Source organism: Gallinula chloropus, assembly GCF_964237585.1.
Source record: "Gallinula chloropus genome assembly, chromosome: 15".
NCBI classification, from domain to species: domain Eukaryota; kingdom Metazoa; phylum Chordata; class Aves; order Gruiformes; family Rallidae; genus Gallinula; species Gallinula chloropus.
Window position 1 is genome coordinate 18,692,508 of NC_140100.1, and position 13,724 is coordinate 18,706,231.

Consider the following 13,724-nt stretch of genomic DNA (forward strand, 5'->3'; position numbering starts at 1 on the left):
TTCACAGTGGTGGCTCTGGATTGGATCTGGCACCACCACTCCTCTCAGTCCCTTCCCATGATTCAGGGGCAGCAGAGGACCAGGATGCTCTGCTGTGACTGGGAGGAGCTGCCCAGGAGCAAAGGCTGGGCTGTACTGCACCATGATCTCCAGCATCCCAACTGCCTTGGGACACACCATGGAGCACAGCAGGGTCCCCACCCCCTATTGGGAACTGTTGGGCCACAGAGGGTTTCCCAGTTCTGCCCCAGATGCATGTCTCACCTCTGACAGTCAGGTGCTGGGGAGCACTGAGGGCAGAGCTCCTCACCCAGTTACTCTGTTTCCTGTGCTGGTACCCACATGTGTAGGTCCCTGTGCTGTGCAGGGTGACATTCAGCTGTAGAATGTAGATCAACTGGTCATGCTGGGCTTTCAGGCTGTACTCCTCCACCCCATCCTTGCAGAAGATGATTCGAGTAGCAGGAGCCTGCCGGTCAATGAGGCAGCGAAACAAAACCTCTTCCCCCTCCTGAGTGCTGAAGGTGTTCAGGAAGAGCTCAGGAGCCAAGAGGTCACCTGGAGAGATGGCACAGGGATGCCCAACAACACTGTAGTTCTTGTGAGACCTCTAACAGCCTGGATCTTGGAGGGCAAGAGTGTCCTCTCTAGGTGATCCCCACAAAAAACCCTCTCCCACTCCTTTGTCCAGCCCATCCCACGCTCACCATCCCCTGGAGAGCTGCAGAAGTCCTGGGTAGTCATAACAGCACCTGCACCATGGGGCAGAAAGGATTTTGGTTGGATGAGGCTGATTCAAATGCCCCTCACCATGGCCCACTGCTGAGTCCTTGCTGGCCCAGCACTTTCCCACCCCTGTGTCTCCACCCTACATCTCCTTGGTCTCTGAAATGGAAACCTCCTAAAGCCCACATTGTGTGGGAATGTTGTTTTAGATGGATGCCTCTGGCTCCCTAAAGCACTTGAGCAGCTGCCCAGTCTCACGCTACTATATGAACTCCCTTAGAAGTGTTGGAAAAATGCACCCATTGCTCAGAGCCGCACCATGGCTGGAGGAAGCATCATCTCCTTCCCCTCATCAAAGCAGCTCTGCCCCTCATTGCTGCATGGATTCTCCATTCACCTTCCTCAATCCTCCCCTGTACTCAGGACAAAACCTGTCCAACCCCCTTGCAACCCTCCAGGTCTGAGCCCCAAGGCAAAGAAATCCCCCAACTCACCAAGCTGCAGCAGCAGGAGGCAGACATGGTGAGGAGGAGACAGTCTGGCACATCCCACCTGCCCCAGCATTTTTGGGACCCTGCAGGAACAACCTCTGTCTTGAAGTGTCTGCTCTCCTCTGAGCTGGGGACAGCAGATCAAGAGCTCCCTGGCCCGTGGCTTTCAGCACACATGGGTCTGGTCCTGTTCCCTTGCTGTGGCCAGCAGTGCCTGTCCCACAGCCAGAGGCTCTGAGCGGTTGGAGCCCTGCCCCAGGCCCCGCTGCGGATGCTCTATCTGCAGAGCCCCTGCTTTCATTTCCGGACACTCAGACACCGTAGCACAAGCTCTCTTTTCTGGTTGCACATGTTCAGCATCTTCCCTTCAAAGCCCCTTGTCCCCCACCCTGCTTGGCATTGTAGGGGCAGACCTACCCCATCCGCTCATGCCCTGGCCTGTGCCCTGTGGCTGGATGTCCCCATGGGGTCAGCAAACAGCTTTTGCCTCTCAAGAATGCTTTGGGGTCCCTGGACAGTGACAGGAGGTTTGTTGTCAGAGGTTTAGGACTCTTTGGATTGAAGGTAGGGACTGGGGTGCATGTTGGGGACAACTAATTCCAGGATTCCATCCCCATCTGTCCCACAGCTGGACACCCCCACCTCTATGTCCTGAGTGAGGATTTTAGCCCAGTCTCCCTGCCCCATAGGTAGGTCACCATGGGGTGCAGAGGCACCCTCAGGCAACACAGGACACTCAAGCAGGAGAAGGACACCAGCACCATGCCATACCTGCTCACACAAAACTCCAACCTCAGCTGATCAAATGGTGGCCCTTCTGTCCACACCACCATGCAAAATCTCACCGGTGACAGCCAGGTACTGAGGATAAGGAGCATGGAGGGCAGAGCTCCTCACTCAGTTGCTCTTCTCCCTGTGCTGGTACCCACACACATGAGTCCCAGGGAGATGTTCAGAAGCACCACGTAGCTCAAAAGCCTCCATTGCACTTTTAGGATGTGCTCCCTCAGCCCATCCTTGCCAAAGATGTCACAGGCAGCTGATAGATCTCAGCAGAGTGAAATTCCCAGCCAGAACTATGTCACATTTTGTGTGCAAAATGTAAAGTCATGGGAGGAATGAAGGAGGTTGGATGGAGAAGGTGGCAAGGCAGGGATGTTACAGGTCAGAGTTACAAATGGCAGAATGGGTTTTATTAGAGGAGCAGCAACCTGCCTCATCCAGATGCCCCTGAGCAGCTGCCAACTGCAGAGTCCTTGCTGGGCAAGCCCCTTCCCACCCAGACACCTCCGTTCCATATCACGTTGGTCCCACACCACTCTCTAGCCGCTGCCCCTCCTTACCCATTTCAGAGCTCTGCACGCCAGCAATGAAGGGCCCTTAATGTATCACAGAATCAAGCAGGTCTGGGTCAGAAGTGACTTTCTAGATTATCTAATTCCCACAACACTGCCATGGGCAGGGACTCCCTCCACTAGACCAGGGGCCCAAAGCATCATCCAAGCTGCCCTTAAACCCTTCCATGAAAAGCCATTCAGCATCCCTAGTGCCACCTCTCAGTCTGCACCACTTGCAGAGCAACACAGGCAAAAATCTTCTCTGAGACAATTGCAGCAGTTCCCTTACCACAAGGAAAGGTATTTGCATTTCAGTCACAGCACAACTACAGGCTGGGTGGGGAATGGATTGAGAGGTGTCCTGAGGAGAAGGACTTGGGGGTGCTGATTAATGAAAAGCTCAGCATGAGTCATCATTGAGTGCAGGCCCCAAAGCCAACCGTGCCCTGGGCTACATCAAGCCCTACCCTACAGCACCTTCCCAATCCCATCCCTGGCTGGACAGGCTCATCTTTCTGTGCAGCTGAAGGAGCAGCAGAAGAGGTGAAGAGGTGTTGTCTGCAGGGTTTGCTTTGCCTGGAAACAGCCCATGTGTGGCCAGAGGAGCCTTTCTGCAAAGTTGAACCTGGAAGTCTATTGGTGGTCCTCTGCTGACCCCTGATCATCATCTCAGGCCTTTCACTGTGTCTGTCATGGCTCATTCCTTTTGATGGGCTGTGCCTGAGAACCCTCAGGTCACCTTTTCCGTGGTGACTCACAGCAAGCTGCCTCTTCTGCCCTCCACACTTTGGCAAGACCCGTGTCATGGACCCAGATTCCCCATGGCTCAATCCCACCCAGTGAGGTGTCATGAAACAAATGTCAGTCAGAGACATGAGTGCAGGGGGATGCTCACAGTTTTTCAAGGGGTTTTCAGCAGCACAATCTCTTGGGAATTCTCCTTAGAGGACAGTGGATATCACAGTGAGGGACATACTTGCAGTCAGGCTCTGCAGCATCTCATTTCAGCTCAACAGCTGCTCCTCGCTGCAGCTGCTGGGCCACCACTGGCCTTGCTCTATAAAAAGCCCTCCCTTTTGCACCCCTGCTCTCTCAGCAGCAATGTATTCACCTCCTGCTCGCTCTGCATGCACAGAAGTCAACCACACCACACTTGTCCAGCCCACTGCTGTGTGCAGACAGCTGTGGTTCATATCTTTAGAAATGAGGTTTTCTTGCCCGTCCTCAACATCAGCCCACCTGATCTTTCAAACAGACGTGTGTCCCCACGATGCTTTGCAGGGCTTGAGCTGGGCTTGGAGCAGGATTGAAAAGAAGTCTCACAACTGAAAAGAGCAGCAGCAGCCAAGAACAGGTGTGGGCATGCAGAGGGCTGGCCAGCTCCAAACCAGAACAGCTCTTTGCATGGCTGACTATAGTTGGGTGTGTTCTGGAAGATGAAAGGCTGAAACTTTCCACCCCATTCAGGATGGTATTTTCAGCACCACATAGGAGGCTTTGGATTGTTAGCACCCACATTAGCACATCTCAATCCCCAAGCCTCTGTGGAAATCCTGTGTGGATGAGATGCAGGTGAAGTTGGTTGCATGTCTCACCTGTACCATGCCCTTGGCCTTCTCTGCTAATGAGGGATGCCTGAGCAGGAGTTTTTTTGCCTGGAGACCTCTTTCCCTTCACCTGTAGCCCAGGACATTAGCTTAAGCCCTGTATTCAAGGCCTGATGTTCCTTGGGTCTTTGGAGCTGTGGAAGACCTCTCCTCTTGTTCTTCTCCACCTCTGGTGTGCTACTGGCATGGCTGGCTGTGGCTGGAAGCGTCCAACCACTCCCTGTATCTTCCTGGGGTGCAGAATAAGCAGTTGAGGATCCACCATGTACCAGTGTCGTGATAAATAAATCAGTGCACTGCACAGTGGTGGATCTGGGTTACATCTGGCACCACCACTCTCCCTTTTCATGATGCAGGGGCAGGAGAGGGGCACAATGCTCTTCCATGACTGGGAGGTATTTCCCCAGGGACAAAGGCTGGGCTGCTCTGACCATGAGCATCCCAAGCACCCACGGAGCACAGTAGGGTCCTCACACTGTATTGGGCATCTGGGAAAGGTACTTGCCTGTGTTCCAATGCCACGTTTCACCTGACACAGTCAGGTGCTGGGGAGCACTGAGGGCAGAGCTCCTCACCCAGTTGCTCTCATTCCTGTGCTGGTAGCCACATGTGGACGTCCCTGCACTCCTCATGGTGACATTCACCACCATGGAGTAGCTCAGCTGACCCTGTTGGGCTCTCAAGCTTAACTCCTCCAGCCCATCTTTGCGGAAGGTGACAATTCGGGTAGCAGGATGCAGCTTGCTGATGGAGCAGCAAAACTAAACCTGTTCCCCCTCCTGAGCACTGGAGGTTTCCAAGAAGAGTTCAGGAACTGGGAGGTCAACTGCAGAGATGGCAGATGTATTCCCCAGGACAATGTTGCGCTTTTTTGGGATGCAAAACTCAAACATGAGAATAAACTTCTTCCCCCACCCCGTCTCCATCCCAGCACATCTGTCTTCTCCTGTGCTCAGCATCACCCATGGAGTTGCAGATGTCCTGGGTGGTCACAATGGCACCTCTGTCAAGGGGCAGGCAGGGTTTTGGTTAGAGTTGCAGCAACCCAGCTCACCCAGGAGCCTCTGCTGGGTCCCCACTGCTGAAGCCCATCTGGGTTAGCACCTTCCCACCTGTGCATCTCCATCCTGCATATCCTCAGTCTCCTTGTGTGACACCACAAGCCTGTTTTGGGTGGGTTTGTTTCTCCAGATGGATGTCCCTGAATCCCCAAAGGCCTATTTGTCACCTCTACAGAGTTTCATTCCTGAGCTGACCCCCTGATAGGTATTCTAAAAGCATGCCTGATGTGCAGAGCCGCACGCTAGCTGGAGGAAGCAACCATCTCTGTCCACTTCTCAAAGCAGATCTGCCCCTCATTGCTGCAGGGCTGCTCCACACACCTTTCCCCATGCTCCCCTGTGCCCTCCAGGCCTGAACCCCAAGGCAAAGAAATCCCCCAACTCACCGAGCAGCAGCAGCAGGAGGAAGGCAGGGGGAAGAGGAGGCAGCATGGCCCATCCCATCTGCCCCAGCATTTTTTGGGGTGTTGCAGGAACACCCTCTCTTCTGGAAGTATCAGCTTTGTTCTGAGCAGGGGATATGGTTCAAGAGCCCAGGGCTTACAGTGCCCCTTGGGCTGCTCCTGTTGTATTTCTGTGGCTAGCAGAGCCTCTCCACAGCGAGAGGCTGTGACGAGTGGGGGGCCTGACTCAGCCCCCACTGTGGACACTGCTCGGTCAGAGCCCCCGCTCTCCTTTCCGGACGCTCAGACAGCACAGCACAGGCTGTGCTGGCTTGTCCCTCCTGTTCAGAATCCTTCCTGCAAAGCCCTCCTGCCCCTTGTCCCACAAGGACCCACAAATATCTTTGGGGCCAGACCTACCCCATCTTTTTATTGCATGTGCTGTCGCCCATAGATGCACGTCCCCAGTTCCCCAAGGGGGTAGCAAGCAGCACCCCTCCACCCAGAAACAAACTGTGGAACTCAGGTGAATGACAGGAAGCTTTTGTGTGGGAGGCCTGAGTCTCCACAAGGCTGTTGTAGAAGCTGGGGTCCATGTTGGGGGCTGCTGAGGCTGAGACCACATCCCCATTTGTTCTACAGCTGCAATGACACCCCTGTCTCTTGGGTGATGCTTTCAGCCCAGTCCCTCTACCCCACAGATGGGGAATTTGGGGTGCACAGAGTCTCTGAGGGAATCTCAACTGGGGGAAGGACACCAGAACAATGTCATGCCTGCCTGCACACAAATGAGTCCTCAACAGGGCCACACGTTGGCAAGTGCCCTGTGTGTTCTGCTCTCACTGCTGTGCCATGTCTCACCTCTGACAGCCAAGTGCTGGGAACACTGAGGGCAGGGTTCCTCACCCAGTTGCTCTTGTCCCTGCCCTGGTCCCTACATGTGTATGTTCTTGCACTCCCCAGGGAGATGAAAAGCAGCACCAAGTCACTCAGCTGCCTCTGCTGAGCTTTCAGGCTGTTTAGCTCAACCCCACCCCTGCAGAGGATGACTTGGGTAGCTGCTGACCCCATCATGATGACACAACTGTCTAGAAATGTTGTCAGTCTGATCAGATGGTCAGCCAAGGCTCAGATGAGGAGTCAGGAGGTCACCTGGAGAAGGTAGTGATGCAGGGATAATAAAGGACAGTGTTCACGAGGGCAGGGATGCAAAGTCCTTGATCAGGGAGGGGACAGTCTCTCCTCCAACACCTTAGGAGCTGCAGGTGTCCTTGATGGTCAGACTGGTACCTGCACCATGGGCAGAGACATTTCAAGTGCTGCAGCAGCAACCTGGCTCACCCAGATGCCCCTGACCAGGATCCCACAGCTGAGCCCTTGCTGGCAGAGCATCTCCCCACCCATCTACCTCCATTCTCTATCTCACTGGGCCTACATCCTCTCCATGTCAGGCAAGACATCCCTTCTGGACTCCCCATATTCACTAGGTGCCTTTGCCCTTTTGTGCCCAGCCTCTGCCCCTCCTTACCCATTTCAGAGCTCTGCATCTTGGCAGCAAAGGGCTCCTAATGAATCATAGAATGGTTTGGGGGTGTCCCCATGGTGCTTTGCAGGGCTTGAGCTGGGCTTGGAGCAGGATTGAAAACAGCAGCAACAGCCCAGTTCACCACCACTGAGTCCTTGCTGGGCGAGCACCTTCCCCTCATCTGATAAACAGGTCATCTTGCCACAGGAGGAGAGGGTGAAGGTAGTCATGCAGCACCTGCATCTCATAACCCCCTGCTGTCTGGCCTGATCATCTGGTTGTTCTGTACTTGCCACATGGTGGCACTCAAGATTCAAAATCTCCCAGGGCACAGATGTCAGACTGACAGGCCTGTAGCTCTACAGATCCTCCCTCCATCACTCAGTGGATATGAGCATCACAGTGCCTAACCTCCAGTCAGCAGGGACTTCTTGGTTGTCAAGGTCTGATGCTAAAGGATTCCCAGTGGCTTGGTGAGGGATAAGTCAGTAAAAATAAACCAGAATCAAATCACCTGCACATCCCCTTCTTCTTTTGCCATGTGGGGGGTATGATTATGGGACTTGGGATTGTTCAAAGGGAATAAGGAGCTGGTGGTCTGATCAAGCTGGTTACCTACCCCAAAAGTTGTTTAATGCACAGCTGCTGTCCATAAAGATGAAAGTTAGATAGGCCTGTGCACAGATCTTCCTGGAACAGGATGCAACACATGGAATTTGATACAACTCTTGTTATTTAACCCAGATCTCCACAAAATGAAGCTGCCATGTTCATGCACCAAGATGGGCAGCCCCATCAGTGTCCACAGATGTGCCATGCTGTCCTGGTTTTGGCCAGGACACAGTTAATTTTCTTTCTATCAGCGTGTGGAATGCTGTGTTTGGGAGTTTGGATGAGAGCAGAGCTGATAACACAGGGATGGTTTTAGTTGCTGCAGAGCAGTCAAGGACTTTACAGTTGTTCATACTGTCCTGCTCAGGAGAAGGTGGGGGGCACCCAGGAAGCTGGGAGGGGACACATCCAGGGCAGGTGACCCAAACTGGTCAAAGATGGTATTCCATGCTAATGACATCATGATCAGCATAAATGGGGGCTGATGGGGGAAGGAGGAGCACTCAGCTCCAGGACTCACGGGTTTTGGGGTCAGTCTGGACTCAGGACAGCTCTGAGCTGTACGGTCTGAGCTGTGCAGCTCGGTGGGATACTGCATTGTGTGTCACCACAGGAGTGTTTATTGGACGGGGAGCTTTTGTAGAGGTGGCATGGTGGCCAAGTCCAGTTGGTGGAGTATGACTATGGGAGCAGCCTCTCTGCATCCAGTAAAGATGGAGTTACCCAGAGGGAATTGATCTGTGGGTCACACCTGTCTGTGCAGAGGAGAAGGAGCAATGCTGGATGTGCAGAGGGCAATATGTTCAGTCACAATGGGCTTGTGATGTACCCGTCTCTTGACTGCATTGCACCTGGGCACGTGTGACTGCCCAGGAGAAGACAGATGGAAATGTGGGAGCTCCTCTCCAAAGGAGAGGGGTCAGGGAAGAAATGATAGGCAGAGAGGTGAGTGTGGGAGACACTCCTGGCATCTCAAGAGGTCTTCAGGACCTGGCCTCTTGGGAGAACAAGAACTCCTTAGAGAACAGTGGATCTCACCATGAAGGAAACGCTCAGCCAGGCTGAGCACCATCTGAGCACAGCCCAGCCACTGCTCCTCGCTGCAGCTGCTTGCTGACCAGGGACCTTGCTCTATAAAAAGCCCTTCCTTTTGCACCCCTGCTCTCTCAGCAGCAATGTGTTCCCCTCCTGCTCACTCTGCATGCACAGAAGTCGCCCACACAACACCTGTCCGGCCCACTGCTTTGTGCAGGCGGTTGTAGCTCTTCTGTTTAGAAATGAGGTTTCCTCGCTGGTCACCAGCACCAACCCAACCGCTCTGACAGGAAGACGTGTGTCCCCATGAGGCTTTGCAGGGCGTGAGCTGGGCTTGGAGCAGAGTTGAAAACAGCAGCACCAGCAGTGGCAAAGTTCTAACTGACGTCTTGGCTGCAAATCCCCAAGCCAGGGCTGGAAACCAGCGTGGGAGGGCAGAGGGCCTGGAAGGTGTGACACCGGAGCAGCTCCTTGCATGGCTGTGACCACAGTTGGCTGCGTTCTCCACTGGATGATGAAGGGGACAGGCTTACTCTTTTCCACCCCATTTAGGAAAGCATTTCCAGCAAAGCATAGGAGGCTTTGGATGTTGAGCACCCAAATTAGCACATCTCAGTCACCTGCTCCTGTGGACACCCTGAGTGGATGAGATGCGGGTGAAAGTGGCTGCATGTCTCACCTGTACCATGCCCTTGGGTTTCTCTGCTGGTGAGGGATGCCTCAGCAGGATTTGTTGTGCATTCAGACCTCCTTGTCCTTCACCTGCATCTGGGGTGTTTTATGGAGCTGTACACACAATATCACCACCCAGACTGAGGGTCCTTGTGATGTGTTGAAGGGGTCTCGCCTTGCTTTATCCACATCTTGGGGTTTTGGATGAACAGACCTGAAAGGCTACTTCAGAATTTCTCTTCCAATTTATTTATTTATTATTTTTACGGAGGGTAAATAGTCCTAATCCCATTCTGAAATCTGCTCTGGAAACGTGAGGCTCATCCCTTTCAAACCTGTTTTGGGATGTCATCCTGCTGATGCTTGACATTAACTCAGGTTCTCCCTCCAGATATACACACTGATACACTGGGCAGAGTTGAGATCAGCTCTGACAGAGGCTTTCAGGCAGTTCAAGCTCTTCTCAGTTATGATACCTCCTTTTACCTTGTCTGGGGCTGTCCTTGTCCTCCTTCCATGGTGCCAGCCCAGCTGAAAGTTCTGTGACTCTGATGGTCTCTAAGAGGGTAATGCTGTTGGTTTCTTTTTGAAGGTATCCAGAACATTCTCCAAAACTTCAGCATATGCCTATTTAGGAGAAAGCAAGAGGTGAAGCAGGCAGCTTCTGAGTTAACTCAAGACAGGGAATTCACAGGGACCTTGCTGGCTCTCCCTCCCATCCATGGTGATTGTATTTTGGGGAAGGATCCTGAGTTCCAAAACTCTATGGAGCAAGGATTTTCCCATGACCATGATATTGCTTGCAAAAGACTGCAAAAGACTAGAAAAACCTGCATATCTCCACTGAAACACTTGAGACAGACGTTTGTGAAGATCCACACAAGTTCTTTGAGAGAGGAAGAGAGTGAAATGGGGAAAGCAGGGAAGATCTGTGATCTGTAAATAAAAGCAAGAAGTAACATCCCAAAGAGAAGAGCTGCTTTGGCCTTATCCCAGGAGAAGTGTTGGGTGAAATTCCCCCAGTGAACAGTTGTCTGTCTCCAGGCTGGGAACAGAAACCCTGGTGCTGTTACACTGGGTACACAGGGCTCACATGGGGACATCAAAACTCAACCAGCTTGTGAACCTGAAAAACTCTTCCCAGCTCAAGTCTCAGCATTAATGGAAACCTGTATCCCTCAAGTAATGAAAATTTAGATACAAGACCATGATCTGCATCACACCCCTCCTGGTATTTTAATGCTGTAGTGGCATGAACTACTTTGGGTACAATTAGGCCAACAAGGGAGTGTTGGGTTGGGTTTTAACAGTGTAAGAAAAGGAGGGCCAGGGTGAGAAGGGAGAAGAAGCAGCAGAGTGTGCATGTGTACCTTTTAGGGTCCAGTAGACATCTCAGCTGGGCTCAGACAAGACACAGCTCCCCATTCTATCCCTGCATAACACTATCCTCTCTTCAACCGCCATCGTGTTGTGTTTCTCTGGCTCAATCCCATTCCTTAGCTGAGACTATAAAACAGAGGTGCCATTGGGGATACAGATTTATTGATGTTTATTAGCTGTTGTTTTCAGAAATAGCACAACATTATTACAGAGAGCTATTAGCAGAGACATGTGAGCATGTGACATGAGACATCCTGGGCTTTACACAGTGGGATGGAGATGTCTCTGCTTCACGTGCACACATCTAGATTTACAATATACAGAATATATTTCTACATCATAGATTGTAAACACACCTGCCAGTCACAGATAGACTTCTGGTGAAGGTCATCCAGAATACATTTATGGTGTGTGTGGAAAGATCTGGGCATGGTGGATGGGTTGGGCATGGACATGCTGTCATGGACAAGGATTGTGGGTAGGTGTTTCCCTTGCAAGCTGAGCACCGGCAATTCCCTGGCATGAATTGGTGGAGACAAGTGATGGGGATGGCACATGGCAGGATCATGGTGTTGAGCCTGAAAGGAATCCTGTAAAACCTGATCTGCCTGGGGAGTAGAAATGGGGTTGGGAAGGGAAAGGTGGAGAATGTGGAGACAGGTGGAGAATGTTGTTGGCTGAGGTGCTGGGGAAGTATCATCAAGGCTTCCCGCACACGGCCCTTGCCTGTAACAGCCAATCCCAAGTGTGCTCATACTGGAGACACCAGCCCCATTTGACCAGCATGGGATCTGTCTGCCTGAGACCAAAGGCCAAGGTGGGCAAGTCTCCCTGTGCACTTGCCATGCTGGAGTGTTACCTGGGCTGGCTGTGAGAGTGGCTCAGCGTTGCATATGTTGTGGTGTTCATCTCTGGCACATGAGGCTACAGAGGGAGAATGAAACCACGTTATTACATCTGCAGTCTCTGAGCCCCTTATTTGTTCTTTGTTGTTGTTTCCCCAAGGCTTTAACTCATTCCCAAATGCTACACTAGGCATTGAGGTGTGAGTCATTTTCATAACTTGGCAGAGTGAACGTGGCAACGTTGACAGTTGGGCTGCAATTCTTTATGATGAAGAAAAAAACCCAAAAAGACAAAGAGGAATGGGTGGGGAAAAGTATCTGGTTATTTTTGTTGTTAAAGTGTCACCCTTTTACATCAGAATTGGGGATGAGATGAGAAGAGACAAAGACAGGTGGACACAGAAAGAAATGTCTTCTTCTCTGAGAACATCCATTGGGTTCCTGGTGGCAACAGTCCCTTGGGCCTCCCCAGCCCAAGAAACCACTGCACACCAAATCCAACACATCCCAGTCCCTGCTGCCTGATTTGGCACTGTAGCTGATCCACAACTCACCCTGTTATGTCCAGCGTGGGCAATGGTGGCATCTGTTGAGGGGCAAAAGGCAAAACGTTAGTACTTGCTTCCTGCTGTGGCAAGGAACAGCCCCAGGCTGCCTTTGGAGAGCAGATCCCCTGGGCTGAGACTGAATGCTCTGCTGCAGCTGCCTAGAAATACAGTCCACTCCTGGCATCAGGGTGAGCTGCCATGGGACCTGTGGGTGTGGAGTTGGGTTGCTGGGGTTTGGCTGCATTTTCCCACCTTGTAGTATCATTTTCTGTCTTCACCCTACCAACAGACATTCACTGGCTGCTCTGTGTCTCTGTACTATACCAGCTAAAAGACAGAGGCACATGGACAGTGGGGAGATTTCTCCCTACCCAGATTCACAGACAAAATCCCCACCCCACCCACCCCTACTGCTGCAGCCTGTAGCTTCACAGTTAGAAAGGAGCTGTTCTCCAACCCAGCATCACTAAATGGACCCATGTCTCTCCAGGCTGGACTTGACTTTGAAGCAGAAATCATGGTGAAGTGGAAATGTACAGGGGGAACCCTGCCAATCCCAGTGGGGCTGGATTGCAGCCTGGAGTCAGAGTGTGTAGGGAAAGACCCTGAGAGCCAAAGGGATTGGTCTCTGTGAGGTCTCATCTGCAGGCGGATGCTGGGCTGTGCATGCCAGGAAATATGGGGTGCAACACAGCTGGGAGAAAACTGCCCTTGTTGAGGAAAATTAAAATCTGGGACTTCATGTGGAATTGGGGAATGTCCTGCATGGCCATACAGAGATGGAAAGAGATGAAGAGGGTAGAACGTGTTTTTAAGTTCATTGTCCTGCAAGTCTTCTTCTACTGACAGTTTGTCTTGGCTTATTGATGGTTACAGGGGTGCTGGTGTTGCTGGAGGTCAGCCAGCCACACAAAGGGTCCAATGGCGATTGGTTAGGCAGGAGGTGGTACTCACATTGTATTTCACTGTGTTCATTGGTCTCATGGTTAGGAACGTGCTGCTGCCTGGAGACAAAGGGGGAAAGGGATCTGGGGCCTGTGTCATGGTGTGATGGGCCCAGGGGAAGCCCTGATGCTTCTGGCCTTCATTTCAGGGAAGCCACCCATGGACATTGTCCATGTTGTCCCAGGCCATGGATTACCACTGGGCCTTGGCAAGCCCAGCAGCACGGAAGGATTTCTGCTCACCTTTGGCATCTCTCTCTGCAGACCCCTGCAAGGGAAAGAAAGGGAGAGACAGGAAGGCAGAGTTACTGCACAGCCCTGGCTTTCCATGCTCTGGGCTGTAGAATGAAGATGATGGGCTGAACCTCCACACCTCCCTCAGAGGAGCAGTAGTAGGGCCCAGCCTAGGCAAACACGTGTTCTGTTTCCCAGACTGGCAGCTTTAGGCAGTGCAAGTGTGCATTAGCTGTGCTTGCTGTGCTCAGGCCAACACACAGACTCCATTCTTGTTTCCAGAGGACTGGGAGCAAAGATCTGCTGTGCCTGGGGTAGGGATGC